This window comes from Papio anubis, chromosome 20, assembly GCF_008728515.1.
Source record: "Papio anubis isolate 15944 chromosome 20, Panubis1.0, whole genome shotgun sequence".
Taxonomy (NCBI): domain Eukaryota; kingdom Metazoa; phylum Chordata; class Mammalia; order Primates; family Cercopithecidae; genus Papio; species Papio anubis.
This window is the reverse complement of record NC_044995.1, coordinates 32,053,306-32,076,784: the sequence shown is the minus strand read 5'-3', so window position 1 is coordinate 32,076,784 and position 23,479 is coordinate 32,053,306. Positions and strand designations below refer to the sequence as shown.

Sequence of the window (23,479 nt, the reverse complement as noted above, 5' to 3'; positions counted from 1 at the left end):
CAGCCCGATGTCCCCAATTGGATAATGCTGAAGGCCCCGCCCCCGCAGGCCCTGAGTGACAGAAGATGAGAGCAGATGCTGGGCTGAATGAGAAAAGAACAGCCTAGGGCCGGGCGCGGTGGCTCAAGCCTGTAATCCCAGCACTTTGGGAGGCCGAGACGGGCGGATCACGAGGTCGGGAGATCGAGACCATCCTGGCTAACACGGTGAAACCCCGTCTCTACTAAAAAAATACAAAAAACTAGCCGGGCGAGGTAGCGGGCGCCTGTAGTCCCAGCTACTCGGGAGGCTGAGGCAGGAGAATAGCGTAAACCCGGGAGGCGGAGCTTGTAGTGAGCTGAGATCCGGCCACTGCACTCCAGCCTGGGCGACAGAGCAAGACTCTGTCTCAAAAAAAAAAAAAAAAAAAAAAAGAAAAGAACAGCCTAACCTGCAGACTTTTCAGGCAGGGCTTCCTCCCTGAGCTAAGCCAGTCCCATCCCAGAGCATGGGAATATTCTCTCTTTTACTCTCTGTTTTTAAATGTATTCAAAAGGTGAACAGAAGTATTTTGCTGTCATATTAATAATACCTACAATTTTTGTTCAAGAGAAAATCAACTTTTACTTTGGTAATAGTGTATTATCTATACTAAAGCTAATTTTAATATAACTTTATAAATAAACCAAATTTGTCATTTTTGACCACTCCAGATTTACATATATATTTTGTAATCTCTTGTATTTTTAACTTTTTATATTTTATTTGTATTTACATTCTTTTTAGTTTTTCAGTTTGAAACAACCTTTCAGTAATTTCAAATTGCTATAGGAGATAGAAAGAAATCATTTAGGGCCAGGCACTGTGACTCACGCCTGTAATCCCAGCACTTTGGGAAGCCAAGGTGGGAGGATCGCTTGAGGTCAGGAGTTCAAGACCCGCCTGGCTAACATGGTGAAATCCCATCTCTACTAAAAATACAAAAAATTAGCTGGGCGTGCTGGTGCACACCTGTAGTCCCAGCTACTCCGGAGGCCAAGGCAGGAGAATCGCTTGAACCCAGGAGGCAGAGGTTGTGTAACAGCTCAAGGGGCTCACGTTGCCCTTTGCCTAGACAGAGCCAATTCATCAAGACAGGAGAATTTGTGGAGGAAAAGTTAAATATTAAATTTGAACTCAATTAAACGTGGACACAAACAATGGTCACCAAGTCCTAGAACAGGTTGTGTGAGCCCCTTGAGACGATCATCCAACTCTGTTATGGAGAAATCTCTATTTCAATCTATTTTTTTTTTTTTTTTTTTGAGACGGAGTCTCGCTCTGTCGCCCAGGCTGGAGTGCAGTGGCCGGATCTCAGCTCACTGCAAGCTCCGCCTCCCGGGTTTAGCCATTCTCCTGCCTCAGCCTCCCGAGTAGCTGGGACTACAGGCGCCCGCCACCTCGCCCGGCTAATTTTTTGTATTTTTTAGTAGAGACGGGGTTTCACCGTGTTAGCCAAGATGGTCTCGATCTCCTGACCTCATGATCCGCCCGTCTCGGCCTCCCAAAGTGCTGGGATTACAGGCTTGAGCCACCGCGCCCGGCCTATTTCAATCTATTTTTATACTTTAGTTATTGAAAAACGATAGACAATTGCAAAAAAAACAAGTTGACTTTATTGTGTTCCTTGGGTCCAGTCGCCAAGGACCTTTGTGACTGGGCCTTATGGTAAACAACTCATTACAACAAGAGCTAGTGTCCCAGACACGCGGAACCTTCATGAGACCTCTCCTCATCTGTGTCCGGATGGGTGGCTGAATCTGGAGCCAAAGCTGTTGCTTCTCAGTCTGGTCGTGAATCCTCCATAGTTTGGTGAGTGTAAGATCTGACTCTGGAGCCCAGGCTGTTGCTTCCCGGTCTGGTGGTGAATCCTCCATAGTCTGGTGTGGAGGAAAAGTTAAATATTAAATTTGAACTCAGTTGAACGTGGACACAAACAATGGTCACCAAGTCCTGGAACAGGTTGTGTGAGCCCCTTGAGGCATTTTTCCAGAGCTGTTTTGGAGAAATCGCTATTTCAATCTATTCCTATACATTAGTTGTTTAAAACAATAGACAATCACAAAAGCAAGTTGACTTTTTTTTGTTGTTCCTTGAGACCAGTTGTGAAGGGCTCTGGTGACTGGGCCTCATGCCAAACAGCTTATTACAAAAGAACTTGGGTACTAGACTGCGCTGAAGCTTCATGAGACCTTTCCTGGCCCACTCTGGAGCCCAGGCTGTTGCTTCCCAGTCTGGTGGTGAATCCTCCATAGTCTGGTGAGTGTAAATATATATATATATCTCTTTTTTCTTCTCCTCTTCCCATTGCAACTTGCTTGTTATATCAATCTGCTTCTTATATTGATTTGCTTATTATATCATTTATTTATTATATCTGCATTGCAATTTACATGGGATAAAGCTTGTTTACTCTTAAATGTATTGTGTGTGTCTTTTCTTCTCCCCTCACACATTTCCCATACAGCTCATTTTTGGCATCACAAACAGGATTCGAAAACAAAAGTGTGTCCGGGCGCGGTGGCTCAAGCCTGTAATCCCAGCACTTTGGGAGGCCGAGATGGGCGGATCACGAGGTCAGGAGATCGAGACCATGCTGGCTAACACAGTGAAACCCCGTCTCTACTAAAAAAAATACAAAAAAAAAAAAAAAACTAGCCGGGCGAGGTGGCGGGCGCCTGTAGTCCCAGCTACTCGGGAGGCTGAGGCAGGAGACTGGCGTAAACCCGGGAGGCGGAGCTTGCAGTGAGCTGAGATCCGGCCACTGCACTCCAGCCTGGGCGACAGAGCAAGACTCCGTCTCAAAAAAAAAAAAAAAGAAAACAAAAGTGTGTCGCTTTTTTGTCCACAAGGATGGGGCTGAAAGCTCAGAGACTTTCCATATCCTGGGATGGGAACTCCCCCAGTTTTCCCTTTGGTGATTGAATGGTCCAGGGGAACTGGCCTTTGTGAGAATTGGGAATCTAAATTAGTGCAATTTAAACCTTTGACTGTGTGTGAAGTGCTGCAGGGGATTCCAGTCACCAAAGGACACGCTGAGGGGATCTCCCAAAGTGGATAGTGTTTGCTTACTGCTTATAAGTTAATGTATCAAGAGAGGGGCTGGTTGCTATAAAAGAAATGTAAGCTGGAAAAGGAAAATGCTACTCTGACTTCCAGACTGACCCGGGCCCAATGCCTTGACTGATCGGGCTCAAAGCTATCAGTGTATTGCTGAAAAAACAGCTGTCCAAATGGCTGGTCAGGGTAAAAGTGAAGAATTAGTCAGCTGGGGCTTGGAGCAGGTAAAAGCCCAGCTCCTATTTCAAGGAAGGGAAATTAACTTAGTAAAATTCAAGGAACTGCACAAAATGTAAAATTCCTTGACATCCTATGGAATGCAGGGAAATAGTCCATTTTACCAAAGGCTAAGGCTAAAATACTAGAATTCGCAACCCCTACCGCTAAAAAGGAGGCCCAGAAATTTATTGAATTGTTTGGATTCTGGAGACATCATATTCCCCACTTGGGTAACATTTTACAACCTCTGCATGCAGTCACTAGAAAATGCTATGACTTTCACTGGGGAGAGACAGACAGCATGGCTTCTGAACAAGCTAAACAAGCGGTGCAACTGTCCCTAGATCTATGGTCCATACAGGATGGGCCAGGAGAACTGCAAGTAACTGTCTTAGATCAACATGCTAATTGGAGCCTTAGGCAGAAGCAAGATGGGAAGAGGGTACCTCTCAGGTTTTGGACCCAGAAACTGCCAGAGGCCAGCAAAGCTTATACTCCTTTCTGGAAGCAATTGTTAGCTTGCTATTGGCTTTGCCGGAAACAGAACACCTCTGCTTCAACCTGTGGGGAAAAGAAAGAAAGATCAGACTGTTACTGTGTCTATATAGAAAGAAGTAGACATAAGAGACTCCATTTGGTTCTGTATTTGAGATGCTGTTAATCTGTGACCCTACCCCCAACCTTGTCCTTGCAAGAGACATGTGCTGCGGTGACTCAAGGCTTAATGGATTTTGGGCTGTGCAGGGTGTGCTTTGTTAAACAAGTGCCTGAAGGCAGTTTGCTGGTTAAAGGCCATCACCATTCTCTTAATCTCAAGTACTCAGGGACACGTACACGGCCAAAGGTCGCAGGGACCTCTGCCTAGGAAAGCTAGGTATTGTCCAAAGTTTCTCCCCATGTGATAGTCTGAAATATGGCCTCGTGGGAAGAGAAAGACCTGATCATCCCCCAGCCCGACACCCGTGAAGGGTCTGTGCTGAGGAGGACTAGTACAAGAGGAAAGAAGGCCTTTTGGCAGATGTTGGCAGTTAAGATAGAGAAAAGCATCTGTCTCCTGCCCGTCCCTGGGCAATGGAACACCTCGGTGTAAAACCCGATTGTATGCTCTGTTTACTGAGATAGGAGAAAACCGCCTTACGGCATAAGGTGGGACTTGCTGGTGGGACTTGCTGGCACAATGCTGCTAAAAGGTTTATGGAGATGTTTGCATATGCATCTCAAGGCACAGCATTTTCCTTTGAACTTATTCATGTCACAGAGATCTTTATCCATATGTCTTACTGCTAATTTTCTCCCTACAATGATCCTATTGTCCTGCTATTCCCTTATCTTTAAGATGGTAAAGATAATTATCAATAAATGCTAAGGGAACTCAGAGACCAGTGCCTGCTGGGTCCTCTGTATGCTGAGGGCCGGTCCCCTGGGCCCACTTTTTCTTTCTCTATACTTTGTCTCTGTGTCTCATTTCTTTTCTCAAGTCTCTCGTTCCACCTACTGAGAAACGCCCACAGGTGTGGAGGGGCAGGCCACCCCTTCACAACCATAATGTCTTTATAAGGCCTGAAATTCCTATTATGACTTGGGTCATGAGTTCCCCCAAAACTCACCTGATAGGGCATGCCCAATGAAGTAGCATCATAGAATGGAAATGGTACATACAAGACCAGGCTAAGCTGAAACCAAATGGGGTATCATTTGTGTTTTGAGACAGAGTCTCACTCTGTCACCCAGGCTGGAGTGCAGTGGCTTGATCTTGGCTCACTGCAACCTCTGCCTCCCAGGTTCAAGCGATTTTCCTGCCTCATCTTCCAGAGTGGCTGGGATTACAGGTGAGCACCACCACGTCTGGCTAATTTTTGTATTTTTAGTAGAGACGGGGTTTCACTATGTCGGTCAGGCTGGTCTCGAACTCCTGTCCTCGTGATCCACGCTCCTCAGCCCCCAAAGTGCTGGAATTACAGCGTGAGCCACCGCGCCCGATAGGGGTATTATTTTTACATGAGGATGTACAAAACCTGCCAGCTCAGGAAACCACTGAGCAAGTCCTGCAGATAGGAAAGAAAACCTCCCACATCTAATGGGGCAAATCCTTCAAAGAACTAAGCCCAGAGGATCAGAAACATGCTTGGTTTACTGATGCATACCCCAATGGGACCTGATGCTGGAAGGCCATGGCTTATAATCCTGTTAAAAACATCAGCATTTCTGATGAAGGAAGGGGTGGGAGCAGCCAGTTAGCTGAACTAGTAGCCATCCTCAGAGCTATTCAGGAGGAGGCCAGAGGGATTTGTCACTTGTATACCAACTTTTGGTCAGTAGCAAATGGTCATACTAGCTGGATGCCCCAATGGTAACGAAATGAATGGTTAATTAGGAATAAAGAAGTTTGGAGAAAACAATACTGGGAAGACAGCTGAATCCTGGCACACACTATTATTACCGCTCTTTTCCATGTTGATGCAAATGTGTCTCTGCTTTCTCTTGACAGGCTATTTAAACAGCAGGAAGATCAACAGGCCAACATTTCCACCATAACTGCAAACTTGAATGTGGATTAATGGGTTACAACGTGTTCAAGCCTTGGAATGAGAGGCATCATAATGTATGGTGGTATAATTGATAGCAATTACAGGCAAGATAGAAAGGTCATTTTATATACTACCACTCCAGATTCTTTTGCTATAAAACCACAGATGCAAGTTGTTCAATTGTTAGTGGCACCTTGTCAACAGTTAACCCCTGAGGAAATCTCCGCCCCAACAGAGGCTACATACAGAACTGGGAGATGAGATCCACTGGTACAGGTAGCTTAAATCCTGGAGCCAAAATATAAGCATTCATCAGATCCCATTCCTAAGGCTGGTGACCTTGTAGCTATGGGGGCAGAAAATAAAGGCATAGTACCATTTCCTAAAGATGAAAAACAGGCCGGGCGCGGTGGCTCAAGCCTGTAATCCCAGCACTTTGGGAGGCCGAGATGGGCGGATCACGAGGTCAGGAGATCGAGACCATCCTGGCTAACACGGTGAAACCCCGTCTCTACTAAGAAATACAAAAAATAGCCGGGCGAGGTGGCAGCGCCTGTAGTCCCAGCTACTCGGGAGGCTGAGGCCAGAGAATGGCGTGAACCCGGGAGGCGGAGCTTGCAGTGAGCTGAGATCCGGCCACTGCACTCCAGCCTGGGCGACAGCGCGAGACTCCGTCTCAAAAAAAAAAAAAAAAAAAGATGAAAAACAATATCTTGTTCTCCTCTGCTTTTGTCATTACAGGGAGTAACCTATCTACTAATTATCAGCACCTGGGTCTTTGTATCTGAGGCTAAGAAAAAATTCATCAGCTGGGTAGCCACCGCTGCAACAGAAGCCAAATGCTGTCAATGTTGGCTATATGTTGAGTTGCCGGAGACCACTTGGAATGGGCTACCTTGGAGAATCATCCCTGACAACATTTCTGCAAGGCTATGTCATTACCAGTGGGGCCACAACAACAACACTTGCAATCCAACCTGGACTTCCTTTGACCACACTAAGCAATCCATGTTTGCCAAGTCAGAAAAAGATGAACTCCACCCTCATGTTGCATCAAAAGCCTTGGTATTCTGCCCAATATGCCTGGAATGGAATATATTGAGAACCTACTGTGCTGGTGGCCAGATTTGATATAGCATCCCCTTTGTCTGGAGGCCTTAAATGGAGTTTTTCCAGACAATTGTCAACACACACTCCAAATCGACAACATCGCACCCAATGAAACACAATCTCTTTCTTACTTTATTTTTTTTTTTTTTTGAGGCGGAGTCTTCACTCTGTCGCCCAGGCTGGAGTGCAGTGGCACCATCTCGGCTCACTGCAAGCTCCGCCTCCCGGGTTCGCGCCATTCTCCTGCCTCAGCCTCCCGAGTAGCTGGGACTACAGGCGCCCGCCACCGCGCCCGGCTAATTTTTTGTATTTTAGTAGAGACGGGGTTTCACCGTGTTAGCCAGGATGGTCTCGATCTCCTGACCTCGTGATCCGCCCGCCTCGGCCTCCCAAAGTGCAGGGATTACAGGCGTGAGCCACCGCCCCCGGCCTCTTTCTTACTTTAATAACACATTAGTACCCTATGATTACAGTAGCTCCATTGCTGTCCCCTGAGGGGGCTCTTGGTATGCAGATCCTATGGGTGATGGTACCTGTCCCTGCATTGAATGGGGGGGATGCACTTGGGGGTGGCCATTAATTCCATTCACCATCGGGGATAATATTCCCCTCCCCAGTAATCTAGATGCTTACAAACATCACTAGTTATGAATGTGCTGGCCTCCCTGGTGGTGGTATTTTATAACAGTATTTTCCCTTGCTGCTGGTACAATCCTGCTTCCGCAACAAATTAAAACATTAACCTTACATACAGAAAAATCTCTTAATAATAGTAGCACTGAACTTACGTTTTTATCAGATGAATTTGCTCAGCTGCATACTTTTGTGTTGCAAAATCAAATGGCATTAGAGATGCTTACCGCAGCCCAAGGAGGGGTTTGCGCCTTGCTGCATACTAAATGTGGTGTGTATATTCCTGGTAATTCTCACAATGTTACACTCCTTGCAAAGCCATGCCGAATTTGGTTTTTATTCATTGCGCTTTTAATTCTCCTGTGCTTACCCTGTATCTGTAATCTATTTCAACTTTGCCTTCCCCATATATCTGTAAGAGTATTTTCCTACAATTGAGTATCCAAATGTGGTCAAATGTGGAGGAAAAGTTACATGTTAAATTTGAAATCAGTTGAACATGGACACAAACAATGGCCACCAAGTCCCAGCACAGGTTGTGTGAGCCCCTTGAGACAATCATTCAGCACTGTTTCAGAGAAACCTCTATTTCAATCTATTCCTATACATTAGTTATTAAAAAAAATAGACAACCACACAAAAACAGCTTGACCTTTTTGTGTTGCTTGAGCCCAGTGGCGAAGGGCCCTCATGACTGGGCCTCATGCCAAACAACTTGTTACAAAAACAGCTAGGGTCCCAGACCGCGCCAAAGCTTCAGGAAACCTCTCCTCATCTGTGCACGGATGGGTGGCTGACTCTGGAGCGCAGGCTGTTGCTCCCCCATCTGGTGATGAATCCTCCATAGTCTGGTGAGTGTAAACATATTTATCTCTTTTCCCTTCTCCCCTTCCCATTGCAATTTGCTTATTATATCAATTTGCTTACTATATCTGCATTGCCATTTACATGGAATAAAGTTTGTTTACCCTTAAAGGTATTGTGTAGGTGCCTTTTCTTCTCCCCTTATGCATTTCCTGCACAGAACACAGAATACTTTCTCAGAGGTTTTGTTTGTTCCTGTTTATTCTTTTTTCTTTAATCTTGTCTGCGTGCTTTATTTCACCAAGGTGGTTTTTAAACTCTGATATCCTTTCTTCTGCTTTATCAATTCAGCTATTGATACTTTTGTATGCTTCATGAAGTTCTCGTTCTGTGCTTTTCAGCTCCATCGGTCATTTATGTCCCTCTCTAAACTGGTTATTCTAGTTAGCAGTTCCTCTAACCTTTTATCAAGGTTCTTAGCTTCTTTGCATTGGGTTAGAACATGTTCCTTTAGCTCAGTAGTTTGTTATTACCCATCTTCTGAAGCCTGCTTCTGTCAGTTCATCCATCTCATCCTCTGTCCAGTTCTGTACTTTGCTGAAGAGACATTTTGATCATTTGGAGGAGAAGAGGCACTTTGGCCTTTCAGCGTTTTTTTTTTGTTGATTCTTTCTCATCTTCGTGAGTTTGTCTAGTTTCAATATTTGAGGCTGCTGACCCTTGAATGTTTTTTTTTTTTAAACAGAGTCTTGCTCTGTCACCCAGGCTGGAGGGCAGTGGCATGATCCCGGCTTACTGCAACTTCCTCCTCCTAGGTTCAAGTGATTCTCATGTCTCAGACATGTCTCGTGTAGCTGGGACTACAGCCGTGCAACACCACACCTGGCTAATTTTTTTGTTTGCTTGTTTGTTTGTTTTGAGATGGAGTTCCACTGTAGTTGCCCTGGCTGGAGTGCAATGGTGCGATCTTGGCTCACTGCAACCTCTGCCTCCTGGATTGATTCAAGCGGTTGTCCTGCCTCAGCCTCCCAAGTAGCTGGGATTATAGGCATGTCCCACCACACCTGGCAAATTTTGTATTTTTAGTAGAGACGGGGTTTCCCCATGATGATTAGGCTGGTCTTGAACTCCTGACCTCAGGTGATATGCCTGCCTTGGCCTCCAAAGTGCAGGGATTACAGGCGTGAACTACCAAACCTGGCCTAATTTTTGTATTTTTTAGTACAAATGGGGTTTTTCCATGTTGGTCAGACTGGTCTCCTGACATCGTGATCCACCTACCTTGGCCTCCCAACATATTAGGAGTACAGGTGGGAGCCACCAGGCCTGGCCTTAGATAGGGTTTCTGTGGGTACTTTTTTTTTTTTTTTGATGCTTTTGCTGTTGCTTACTGCTTGTTTTTCTTTCAATGGCTGGATCTCCATTCTGTAGGGCTGCTGCAGTTTGCTAGGGATTCACTTCAGGCCCTATTTATCTGGTTCACTCCCAAGCCTGGAGATATCACTCAAGGAGGTTGGAGAACAGCAAAGAAGAGGGTCTGCTCCTTCCTCGGGGATCCCTGACCTCAAGAGGCAGCAATCTGATGCCAGTAGGATCGCTCCTGTTTCTCTGAAACAGCGCTGGATGAATGTCTCAAGGGGCTCACACAACCTGTTTCAGGACTTGGCTACCATAGTTTGTGTTTACATTCCATTAGTTCAAATTTAATTTTTAACTTTGCCTCCACACCAGACTATGGAGGATTCAGCAACAGACTGGGAAGCAACAGGCCTGCCTTCAGAGTCGGAAACTGTACTACTCAGACTATGGAGGATTCACCACCCAACCGGGAAGCAACACCTTGGGTTCCAGAGTTGGCCACCCATCCGTGCACAGACGTGGAGATGTCTTATGAAGCTTCAGTGCTGTCTGGGACCCTAACTCTTTTTGTAACGAGTTGTTTGGCATGAGGCCTAGTCATGGGGTCCCTTCGTGACTGGACTCAAGGAACACAAAATGGTCAACTTGTTTTTTTGCAATTGTCTATTGTTTTTCAATAACTAATATGTATGAATAGATTGAAATGGAGATCTCTCCATATCAGCACTGGATAAATGCCTCAAGGGGCTCACATAACCTGTTCCAAGACTTGGTGACCATTGTTTGTGTCCACGTTCAATTGAGTTCAAATTTAATATGTAACTTTTCCTCCACAAATTACCCTGGCTTGATGAATCGGCTCTGTCTAGGCAAAGGGCAAGGTGAACCCCTTGGGCCATTACACACCCTCCGCCTGCTGGGTTCAAGTGATTCTCCTGCCTCAGCATCTGGAGTAGCTGAGACTACAGGTGTACACCAGCACCCCCGGCTAATTTTTTGTATTTTTAGGAGAGATCGGGTTTCACCGTGTTAGCCAGGCTGGTCTTGAACTCCTGACCTCAAGTGATCCTCCCACGTTGGCCTCCCAAATTGCTGGGATTACAGATATGAGCCACCGTGCCTGGCCCTAAATTATTTCTTTCTATCTCCTATAACAGTTTGAAATTACTTAAAGGTTGTTTGAAAAACTAAAAAGAATGTAAATACAAATAAAATATGAAAAGTTAAAAAAATGCAGGAGATTACAAAATATATATGTAAATCTGCAGTGGTCAAAAATGACAATTTGAGTTTATTTATACAGTTTTATTAAAATTAGCTTTAGTATTGATAATACACTATTACCAAAGTAAAAGTTGATTTTCTCTTGAACAAAAATTTTATGTATTGTAAAATACAATAAAATTTCTTTTAAAAGGTTTAGCCTGTTAACTTCCTTGTTCTTTGTTCTCAAATTCAAATTTCTTGTTCTCCATGCTTCCTTGCCCCTAGTTACTGTAACAATCTTTCTTCCTATCAGTTCTGATCAATAACTCACATCTGTTTTCTTGGTTACTCACTCTGTACCCATTCCACTGTTTAAAACCGCAGGTCCCACTAGTGTGACTCATACATCTCCCTTCCCTTCATTTGTAAAAATATTCACAAATAGCCAATCGGGTCCGTTTAGATTGTGTGGTCTGACCCCAGCCCATGGGGGAGTGACACAGAGGTAGAGACTTTGTGTTAAAAATAAAAAACTTGGCTGGGCGTGGTGGCTCATGCCTGTAATCCCACCACTTTGGGAGGCCAAGGTGGGCAGATCATGAGGTGAGGAGTTCAAAACCAGCCTGAACAACATGGTGAAACCCCATCTCTACTAAAAATACAAAAATTAGTTGGTCATGGTGGCATGAACCTGTAATCTCAGCTACTCAGGAGGCTAAGGCAGGAGAATAGCTTGAACTCGGGAGGTGGAGGTTGCAGTGAGCTGAGATTGTGCCACTGCACTCCAGCCTGGGCAACACAGAGAGACTTCGTCTCAAAATAAATAAATAAATAAAAGACCTTTTCTCTCCTTTGTTCTGGGTGCTCTTGCGATCGTGATTGACACAAACAATACCCTCTTGCCTTACTGAATAATCTTTCGCCTGAGTGCTGGTTTCACTTTGTGACATCAAACATTTTACTTCCAACAATTCTGGGGGCTCATCTGGGATTCCCATTCTTCTCCAGAGAAGGGTCTTCCATCAACTCCTGAGGGAGACACATCCCACTGCCTTGTTGAGGTGGCCCCAGAGGCTAGAGATCGAGACCCATTCATTGTGATGTATAAATCTGGACTCTCAGCAACACAGAAAGAAAAAGGCTCACAATACCCTGGAGACCAGGTAACTCTGTGCACGAGTCAAGGTAAAAAATCTCACATGGGTGACAGAGTATCTCCTTGGTGGTTGGGATTCTGGAGGTTGAGAGCCTGCGTAAATGATCACAAGCACTACTGCTTGTGGTGCTGCTTGTTGGAATGATACTGAGCACTACTGCTGTGCAGAGTGAGTGGGTCCTATCTGCAGTTCCATGGTCACCTCATACTGCTTGTGGCAGATCCTGCCATGGGACTTATACTGGCATGCCAATGCTAAGAGAGACCTAAATTCCCATGAGAAAAGCAGCCAGAGTGGACGAAGTGAAAGAAAGATGCAAGGAGCCTCCAGAAGGAGGGACTAAAATACAGGCAAGAAATCTCTAGTATAAGTGATTAAGCCTTAGCAAGTGTCCAGGGAAAGAATAGGCAAGAAATCTCTATTATGAGGGATTGAGCCTTAACAAGCCTCCAGGGAAAGAATAGGCAAGAAATCTTTAGTATGAGAGATTGACCCTAACCAGGACCCAATATGGGAAATACCCCAAACAAAACAGGGGGTAGAAAAGATAAATATAATAACAATAATAATCCGTTTGATATCCCCCTAGGTCTCTTAAAATATTGGAAAAATAATGAAAGGACTAAACATAAGACAAAACAACAAATTATAAAATATTGCTGGTTGGGTGCAGTGACTCACACCTGTAATCCCAGCACTTTTCGAGGCTGAGGTAGTCAGGTAGCCTGAGTTCAGGAGTTTGCGACCAGCCTGGACAACACAGTGAAACCCAGTCTCTACTAAAATACAATAAAAATTAGCCAGGCATGGCGGCGTGCGCCTGTAGTCCCAGCTACTTGGGAGGCTGAGGCAGGAGAATTGCTTGAACTCAGGAGGCAGAGCTTGCAGTGAGCCGAGATAGCACCACCACACGCCAGCCTGGGCAACAAAGCAAGACTTCATCTCAAACAAACAAACAAAAATTGCATTTTATTTGGACTCAAGAACCCATCCTCAAACCCTCAATCTTCTGGCCAAAGTTTGGGTCAAATGAAGATGTGATGTGTCAGCTTCTAATTCAATAGTCATGATCTTGGCTCACCGCAATCTCCACCTCACAGGTGCAAGTGATTCCTCTGCCTCAGCCTCCTGAGTAGCTGGGATTATAGGCATACACCACCACACCTAGCTAATTTTGTGTTTTTAATTGAGACGGGGTTTCTCCATGTTGGTCAGGCTGGTCTCGAACTCCTGACCTCAGGTGATCTGCCTGCTTTGGCCTCCCAAATTGCTGGGATTATAGGTATGAGCCACTGCATCTGGCCCAAAGAAAAACTTGACTATGCTCTTTGTTAGAGACAGGGACTTGTCCTCCTTTTTCTCTTAAAGACAACTAGGGAAAAACCTAATATAGCACCCCAAAATAAAAAGTCAGAAAAGCCAGTTCCCATGCCTAAAGACTTCAGCACATGGGATCCCCTAGACTATCTTCCCTGCTCAGCGGCCCCGACCCTTCCCCTCAGGCATTCAAGGAAAAAATGATAGTCAGGCACAATTCTACCAGACTATATAAGGCCTATTGTATGTATACTCCCTTTGATCCTGATAGCCCTGAAAATCAGTGCATGATTAACATGGCTTTAGTTAGTCAAAGCGCAGAAGACATTAGAAGAAAATTGAAGAAGCAGTCTGGGTTTGCAGGTATGGATACTTCACAGTTATTGGAGATAGTCAACCAAGTGTTTGTGAATAGAGATGCACTAAGCAGCAGAGAGAACCGCAGAGAGAGTGAATGCCAAGCCCGCCGACCTGCTAGCCACAGCTATTCGAAGGATCCCCCACAAAGGGGCAAGAAAAGGGGGGGCCCCAGGAATAATACCCAGTCTGGCTGTCCACGCTTGCAGCATAACCAGTGTGCTTACTATAAGGAAATAGGACATTGGAAAGACAAGTGCGCCCAGTGGAAAGGGAAACAAGGTGACTCTGAGCAGGAGGCCTCAGACAAGGATGAAGGGGCCTTGTTCAATCTGGCAGAAGGGTTACTGGACTGAAGGGGACCGGGCTTATGTGCCCCCAAAGAGCCCATGGTCAGGATGACAGTTGGGGGCACTCCTGACCTCAGGTGATCTTGTCAATACTTGTGCTGAACATTCAGTAGTAACCACCCTAGTTGCCCCCTTATCCAAAAAGACTTTTGATATAATCGGAGCCACAGGGGTTTTAGCAAAGCAAGCTTTCTGTTTGCCCTGGACCTGCACTGTTGGGGGGCATGAAGTGATTCACCAGTTTCTGTACATGCCTGAGTGCCCCTTGCTTTGCTAGGAAGGGACCTACTTAGCAAGCTGAGAGCCACCATCTCTTTTACAAAGCACAGCTGTTTACAGTTAAGCTACCTGGAATGGGAGTCATCATAGCCCTTATGGTTCCTCAGGAGGAGGAATGGAGACTCTTCTTAACTGAGCCAGGCCAAGAGATAGGACCAGCTCTGGCTAAGCGGTGGCCAAAGGTATGGGCGGAAGGCAACCCTCCAGGGTTGGCAATCAAGCAGGCCCCTGTACTCATGGAAGTTAAGCCTGGGGCTCAGCCCGTCAGGCAAAACAGTACCCGATCCCCAGAGAAGCCCTTGAAGGTATCCAGGTCCACCTCAAGTGCCTGAAGGCCTTTGGAATTACAGTCCCTTGTCAGTCTACATAGAACATTCCCCTCCTGCCTGTTCCCAAGCCAGGGACCAAGGACTACAGGCCAGTACAGGATTTGCGCTTGGTCAACCAAGCTATAGTGACTTTGCATCCAATGGTGCCTAACCCATACGTGTTGTTGGGGTTGCTGCCAGCTGAGGACAGCTGGTTCACTTGCCTGGACCTGAAGGACACTTTCTTTAGCATCAGACTAGGTCCTGAGAGCCAGAAACTGTTTGCCTTTCAGTGGGAGGATCTGGGGCCAGGAGTCACCACTCAGTACACTTGGACCTGGCTTTCCCAAGGGTTCAAGAACTCCCTCACCATCTTCAGGGAGGCGCTGGCTCGAGACCTCCAGAAGTTTCCTGCCAAAGACCTAGGCTGCGTGTTGCTCCAGTACATCGATGACCTTCTGCTGGGACACCCCATGGCAATCAGATGTGCCAAGGGGATGGATACCCTGCTCTGGCACCTGGAGGACTGTGGGTATAAGTTGTCCAAGAAGAAAGCTCAGATCTGCAGACAGCAGGTACGTTACATGGGATTTACTATCCGACAGGCGGAGTGCATTCTGGGATCAGAAAGAAAGCAGGTCATTTGCAGCCTACTAGAGCCTAAGATCAGAAGGCAGGTGAGAGAATTCTTAGAAGCCATGGGGTTCTGCAGGTTATGGATCCCAAACTTTGAAGTACTGGCCAAGCCCCTGTATGGAGTCACAAAGAGGGGGTGACAAGGAACCTTTCTAATAGGGGTCCCAACAGCAACAAGCTTTACATAAGTTAAAAGAGAAACTTATGTCAGCCCCAGCCCTGGGGCTGCCTGATCTGACAAAGCCATTTACACTATATGTGTCAGAGAGAGAAGTTGGAGTTTTGACCAGACCGTGGGGCCCTGGCCGAGGCCAGTGGCCTACCTCTCTAAACAACTAGACGGGGTTTCTAAAGGTTGGCCCCCATGTTTGCGGGCCTTGGCAGCAACTGCCCTGCTAGCACAAGAAGTGGATAAGCTGACTCTTGGGCAAAACCTGAACATAAAGGGCCCCCATGATGTGGTGACTTTAATGCATACCAAAGGACATCACTGGCTAATGAATGGTAGACTAAGTACCAAAGCTAGCTCTGTGGAAATCCCCACATAACCATTGAAGTTTGCAATGCCTTGAACCCTGCCACCTTACCCCCGATATTAGAGAGCCCAGTTGAACATAACTGTGTAGAGGTGTTGGACTCAGTTTATTCTAGCAGGCCCAACCTCCAAGACCATCCTTGGACATCAGTAGACTGGGAGCTGTATGTGGATGGGAACAGCTTTGTCAACCCACAAGGAGAGAGGTGCGCAGCATATGCGGTGGTAACCCTGGATGCTGTCATTGAAGCCAAATCATTGCCCCAGGGTACTTCAGCCCAGAAGGCTGAACTCATTGCTTTAATTCGGGCCTTAGAGCTAAGTGAAGGTAAGACTGTAAACATTTATACTGACCCTCTGTATGCCTTCTTAACTTTCCAAGTGCATGGGGCATTATACAAAGAAAAAGGCCTATTGAACTCTGGGGGAAAAAGACATAAAGTCTCAGCAAGATATGCTATTATTAGAGGCAGTGTGGAAGCCCTAAAAGGTGGCAGTCATGTACTGCAGAGGACACCAGTGAGCTTCCACCTTGATTGCCTTGGGGAACTCCCGAGATGACTCAGAGGCTCGAACAGCAGCATCCACTCCCTACTGGGCATCAGTCGCAGCCCCCCTGCTCCCTCAGGTACCTGACATTGTACCTACTTATTCTAAAGAAGAGAAGGACTTTCTCCAGGCAGAGGGAGGGCAGGTGATAGAAGAGGGATGGATCTGGTTATCAGACAGAAGACTAGCAATGTCACAACTGCTAGGAGCCACAGTTGTACTGGCTGTGTGTGAGATCACCCACCTAGGCCAAGAGTCACTTGAAAAGTTGCTAGGCCGGGACTTCCACCTCTTGCATCTGTCAGCCCTTGCCAAAACAGCGGTGCAGCAGTGTGTCGTCTGCTGGCAGCACAATGCTAGCCAAGGTCCAACTGTCCCTCTCAGCATACAAGCTTATGGAGCAGCCCCCTTTGAAGATCTCCAGGTAGACTTCACCGAGATGCCCAGATGTGGAGGTAGCAAGTATTTGCTAGTTCTAGTGTGTACATACTCTGGGTGGGTGGAGGCCTATCCAACACGAACTGAGAAAACTCATGAAGTAACCCACGTGCTTCTCCGAGATCTCATCCCTAGGTTTGGACTGCCCTTATGAATTGGCTCAATGGGCCAGCGTTTGTGACTGACTTGGTACAGAAGACAGCAAAGGTATCGGGGATCATATGGAAACTATATACCACTTACCAACCACAGAGTTCTGGGAAGGTGGAGCAAATGAATCGGACTATAGAAAATAGTTTAGGGAAAGTGTGTCAAGAAACAGGATTAAAGTGGGTACAAGCTCTCCTTATGGTATTGTTTAAGATTAAATGTACCCCTTCTAAAAGAACAGGATATTCCCCTCATGGAATATTATATCATAGGCCCCCTCCCATACTACAGGGACTCCCAGGCACTCCTCATGAGCTAGGTGAAACTGAGTTACAGAAACAGCTACAGGCTTTAGGGAACATAACACAAACAATTTCAGCCTGGGTAAACGAGAGGTGCCTCGTCAGTTTATTCTCCCCAGTTCACCCTTTCTCTCCAGGTGATTGGGTGTGGATCAAGGATTGGAACATAGACCCCTTGCGGTCACAGTGGAAAGGACCCCAGATCATCATCTTGACCACTCCCACAGCCATAAAGGTAGAGAGAATTCCAGCCTGGATCCACCATAGCCATGTAAAACCTGCAGCACCTGAGACCTGGGGGGTGAGACCAAGCCTGGACAACACCTGCAATGTGACTCTGAACAAGATGACAAGCTCTGCTCCAGTCACACTCGGAAGCTGACTGGTGCATGCACAGCCAAAGCATGAGGATAGGCACATATGCCTGTGCAGATTTGGCATAGGTTTGATCCTGGATCCCTATTTGGAAAATGGTTTCCAGCTCTAGGAGGATTTAAAACTCTTATAATGGGAATAATAATAGTGTTAGGAACATGCATGTAACTCTCCTGTATGTCACCCGTATTTCTCCAGTCACCAAGAGGCTTTGTTACCACCTTAGTTCATCAAGAGACCTCAGCTGTTCACAGGAAGACCTGGGTAGTGAAGATGAGAATGAAAACCCTCACTAGTGAGTAAGGTTGTCAAAGGAGGGAATGAGGAGAGAGGCCATTTCTCTTACTGTCTCTTGTCTCTGAAGAGAAGGAGGAAGTAAAAGCTCCCTGAAGTTAAAGATGAACCCCCTACTCTAACCATGTGCTATCTATAGATCTTAATCTATCATGACCCTTTCACATGGACCCCTTGGAGTTGTAAGCCCTTAAAAGGGTCAGGAACTCTTTCTTCAGAGAGTTCATTCTTGAGATGCAAGTCTGCCGATGCCCCCAGCTGAATAAAGCCTCTTCCTTCTTTAACCCGGTGTCTGAGGGATTTTGTCTGTGGATCATCCTGTTACAAAAGGAAGCTATGAGGCTATTCTACTAGAAAAAAATGATTTAACATTAACTGCTAATAATTCACTTAACCCAACAAGTTTCTTAACAGAGGATCCAAATCTAAAAACAGAACATACATGTTTAGACTTAATTGATTACCATGCAAAGGTCCAGCCAGACCTAGGAGAAACTCCCTTCAGGATGGGATGACACTTACGTATAAATGGTTCCTCTTGGGTGATTGAGGATAAAAGACATGGGTATTCAGCAATTAATTTTAAAAAGCTCTTAAAGAAATAGAGTCAGAAAAATTGCCTAATAACTGGTCTGCCTAAACTTGTAAAGTGTTTGCACTCAGCCAAGCCTTAAAGTACTTATAGAACCAGGAAGAAACCAACTATACTGATCCTAGGTACGCTTTTGGGCTGGCACATACATTTCATACATTTGGAAAAATTTGGACTGAATGAGGTCTTATCAATAGTAAAGGTCAAGACTTTGTTCACACGGAGTTAATCACCCAAGTATTAAATAAGCTTCAGTTGCCAGAAGACATAACTATTGTCCATGTCCCCACACACCAAAAAAGCTTTTCTTTTGAGAGTCAGGGAAATAATCTAACAGATCAGATAGCCACACAGGCTGCAGTTTCATCTAAAATGCCTATCTTTCATTTAACTCCTCGTCTTCCTCACCATTACAATCCCTATTTTCTCTGCCACAGAGAAAGAGAAATTAGTAAGAATGGGAGCCAGTCTGGACAATGAAAAAAGGATGGAGTCATCACAATTGAGTCAAAAAAGTGCCACCCCCTCCAGAATCATGGGCCATAGTTTCAGGGGAGAACCCTACCAAAACTAAAGCTAAGAAAAGTTTAAACTATCTTCCATCTGTTCTATTACTCCTTCTCCTTCTCCCCTTCTATTGCTAATCCTCTCGTTATTAATGTAACTAGGATGGGCTCACCCCAAACTATTTCCTTTAATGCTTGCCTCATTATGCCCTGTGAAAATCTCCAGAGTCAAAAACAGCTCTTAGCCTCAGAGAAATATCTCTGTCACTGTTGGACAAGAGGCTCCCCCTAAAGCGACTCATGTTTGTTTGTTTATTTATTTATTTATTTATTTATTTATTTATTTATTTTTTGAGACAGAGTCTCGCTCTGCTGCCCAGGCTGGAGTGCAGTGGCACCATCTCAGCTCACTGCAACCTCTGCCTCCTGGGTTCACGCCATTCTCCTGACTCAGCCTCCTGAGTAGCTGGGACTACAGGCACTTGCCGCCATGCCCAGCTAATTTTTTGTATTCTTTAGTAGAGATGGGGTTTCACTGTGTTAGCCAGGATGGTCTCGATCTCCTGACCTCGTAATCCACTGCCTCGGCTTCCCAAAGTGCTGGGATTACAGGCGTGAGCCACTGCACCCGACCACGACTCCTGTTTTTTAACAAATGTAAAAAAAACAGGCCTGTCACAGCTGGAACGATGTTTTATAAACAACCGAATGTCAGGACTAGACCTCATCAACAGGTGATTGTATGTCCTTAAAGCCATACATTTGCTTTGCTAAAGGAAACACTCCTTCCAATTGCCAGTTTAACCAATGTAATCTGGTGCAAATTTCTATTCTCACCCCCACTTCTATGGATCCTAACCCCGCTTTGAGCTACTTCTACGGCATAAGACCCAACTTGGCTGGCACAAATCTTACAGGGTCTTTCAAAACGTGTTTAGTCATCCCTCATGCTCTTAGCCCCCTTCCCTCTCTTCTCCTAAGCTCTTTTCTAACCAGACTGTCATATCTTCTATGCCCAGTGATAAGAATAAAATAGTTATTGTAAAAGTAACTAATTTAGGCCGGGCGCGGTGGCTCAAGCCTGTAATCCCAGCACTTTGGGAGGCCGAGACGGGCGGATCACGAGGTCAGGAGATCGAGACTATCCTGGCTAACATGGTGAAACCCCGTCTCTACTAAAAAATACAAAAAAAACTAGCCAGGCGAGGTGGCGGGCGCCTGTGGTCCCAGCTACTCCGGAGGCTGAGGCAGGAGAATGGCGTAAACCCCGGAGGCGGAGCTTGCAGTGAGCTGAGATCCGGCCACTGCACTCCAGCCTGGGCGACAGAGCGAGACTCCGTCTCAAAAAAAAAAAAAAAAAAAAAGTAACTAATTTAAGGCAAACTTTAACAATTAAAATAAGATATCAAGATACAAATGTCTGGTTAAAATGAATCAAATATTCTGTGCATGCTTTAAACAAATGCTTGTGCACACCACCAGTCAGAGGCCCAGATTGTCCCTTTCCCACTCAGATGTTCTTCTAGTTGACCAGGCATGAACTGCATAGTAGCTCTTTTCCAAGACCCCACAGCCTGGGGTAATAAATCCTGCTGAGCTCTCTCTCTGCTATTTCTTTTGTTTTTTTGTTTTTTTTTTTTGAGAAAGAGTCTTGCTCAGTCCCCCAGGCTGGAGCGCAGTGGCGTGATCTCAGTTCACTGCAAGCTCCGCCTCCCGGGTTCACACCATTCTCCTGCCTCAGCCTCCCAAGTAGCTGGGACTACAGGCGCCTGCCACCACGCTTGACTAATTTTTTGCATTTTTAGTAGAGACAGGGTTTCACTGTGTTAGCCAGGATGGTCTCAATCTCCTGACCTTGTGATCCGCCCGCCTCGGCCTCCCAAAGTGCTGGGATTACAGGCGTGAGCCACCACGCCCGGTCTCTCTCTGCTATGTCTTAAAGTCCAACACCCTGTGGGTCAGGCCCCAAGAGCCATCCAGCCTCCATCTCCTAGCGTCAATTTTACCTTGTGTCTCTCACAACAAGGGGAAAACTTGGCATTTCTTGGAGACCTTATGAGATACAATGAGCTTAAGCCTTTCCAAGAGCTTACCAGTCAGTCTGCCCCTGTTCATCCTCCAGCAAATGTATGGTGGTATTGTGGTGGACCCTTACTGGACACTCTGCCAAGTAACTGGAATGGCACTTGCACTGTTGCCCAATTGGCTATCCCTTTCACCCTCGCATTTCATCAACTAGAAAAAGAAAAACCATAACACCATAAAATAAGAGAAGCCTCCTATGGGTCTTTTGACTTTCAAGTTCATTTAGACACAATTGGAGTCCCACGGGGGTACCTGATGAATTCAAAGCCGAAGACCAAATAGCTGCAGGATTTAAATCAGTATTTCCAGGGGTAACTATTAATAAAAATGGAGATTAGATAGATAAATTACATCTATTACAATCAATAGTGGTTTATTAATTTCACCAGAAATGCTGTCAAAGAAATAGCCGACCAGTTAAGGCCTACTAGTCAGATAACTTAGAAAAACAAAATGGCCCTGGACATAGTATTAGCTGAAAAAGGTGGAGTTTGTGTTATGATTAAAACTCAATGTTGTACCTTCATCCCAAACAATACTGCCCCCAATGGGGACATAACAAGGGCCTTACACGAACTTACCACTTTATCCAATGAATTAACTAAAAATTCTGGGGTCAATAACACGTTTTCAGAATGGGTAGAGAGGTGGTTCAGTAAACGAAAAAAAATCATAGCCTCGATTCTTACTTCTCTTATAGTTGTAATAGTTTTACTAATTCTTGTTGGGTGTTGTGTTGTACCATGCACCTGTGGGCTAGTACAAAGACTTACAAAAACAACGCTTACTAAAATCTCCCTTAGTTCTCCTCCACCTTATTCAGAAAAACTTTTCATTTTAAAAGATCAAGTCAAACAACAAAGCAAAGGTATGTTTAAAAAGTTTTAAAAAGGCCGGGCGCAGTGGCTCAAGCCTGTAATCCCAGCACTTTGGGAGGCCAAGGTGGGCGGATCATGACGTCAGAAGATCGAGACCATCCTGGCTAACATGGTGAAACCCCGTCTCTACTAAAAAAATACAAAAAACTAGCCGGGCGAGGTGGCGGGCGCCTGTAGTTCCAGCTACTCCGGAGGCTGAGGCAGGAGAATGGCGTGAACCGGGGAGACGGAGCTTGCAGTGAACCGAGATAGCGCCACTGCACTCCAGCCTGAGCAACAGAGCGAGACTCCGTCTCAAAAAAAAAAAAAAAAAAAAGTTTTAAAAAGCGTGCGGTTGCGGTGGCTCACGCCTGTAATCCCAGCACTTTGGGAGGCTGATGCGGGCGGATCACCTGAGGTCAGAAGTTAGAGACCAGCCTGACAAATATGAAGAAACCCCGTCTATACTAAAAATACAAAATTAGCTGGGCGTGGTGACACATGCCTGTACTCCCAGCTACTCCCGAGGCTGAGGCAGGAGAATTGCTTGAACCTGGGAGGCAAATATTGTAGTGAGCCGAGATCGTGCCACTGCACTCCAGCCTGGGCAACAAGAGCAAAACTCCATCTTGAAAAAAAAAAAAGTTTTTTTTTTTTAATTATAAAAATTAAAAGGGGGCAATTGTAAAATACAATAATATTCCTCTTCAAAGGGTTAGTCTGTTAACTTTCTTGTTCTCCATGCCTCCTTACCCCTAGTTACTGTAACAACCTTGCTTCCCATCAGCTCTAATTAATAACTCACATCTATTCCCTTGATTACTCTGCACCCTTTCCACCCTTCAGAACCAAACGTCCTAGCACTGTGACTTATACATGCCCCTTCCCTTCCTTATTTGGAAAAACATTTACAAATAGCCGATTGGGTCAGTTTAGATTGTGCGGTCCAACCCCAGCCCATGGGGCAGTAACACAGAGGTAGAGACTTTACGTTAAAAAAAAAAAAAAAACCCTCCCTCCTTTGTTCAGGGTGCTCTTGCGAATCGTGATTAACGCAAATAAAAATCTTCTGCAGAAGTAAATTGCCTTACTAAAAAAACTTTTGCCTGAGTACTGGTTTCACTGCGCCACCGTATATTTTACTTCCAACCGTATTATTAATATGACAACAAAATACTTCTGTTCACCGTCTCAATAACATTCAAAAAGAGAGAGTAAAAAAGAGAGAATTTTCCCATGCTCTGGGGTGGACGTGGCTCAGCTCAGGGAGGAAGCCCTGTTGAAAAGGCTGCAACTTACGCTGTTACTTTTCTTCACTCAGCCCAGCATCTGATCACATCTTCTGTCACTCAGGGCCTGAGGGGGCGGAACCTTAAGCATTATCCAATCAGGGACGCTGGGCTGGAAACGGCCAATCAGACACGCAGCCTGAGCGAACAGCCCAGCATCTGATCA

The 23,479-nt window shown here is 45.6% G+C and overlaps 1 protein-coding gene and 1 long non-coding RNA gene across 3 annotated transcripts in view; both read right to left on the bottom strand.

Moving 5' to 3' along the window:
• The window catches only part of LOC101007196 (zinc finger protein 506), a 504,157-nt gene that overhangs the window by 174,752 nt on the left and 305,926 nt on the right, over positions 1–23,479 (bottom strand).
• On the bottom strand, positions 1,612–23,475 carry LOC108584282. Of its 2 annotated transcripts, none has more exons than XR_004180501.1 (3): positions 23,324–23,475; positions 3,744–3,858; positions 1,612–1,898 (listed from the first exon to the last, which is right to left on the bottom strand). It is a non-coding gene; the product is annotated as an uncharacterized LOC108584282 (long non-coding RNA). The 2 variants fall into 2 exon arrangements; XR_004180502.1 differs by lacking the exon at positions 1,612–1,898 and adding an exon at positions 2,233–2,274.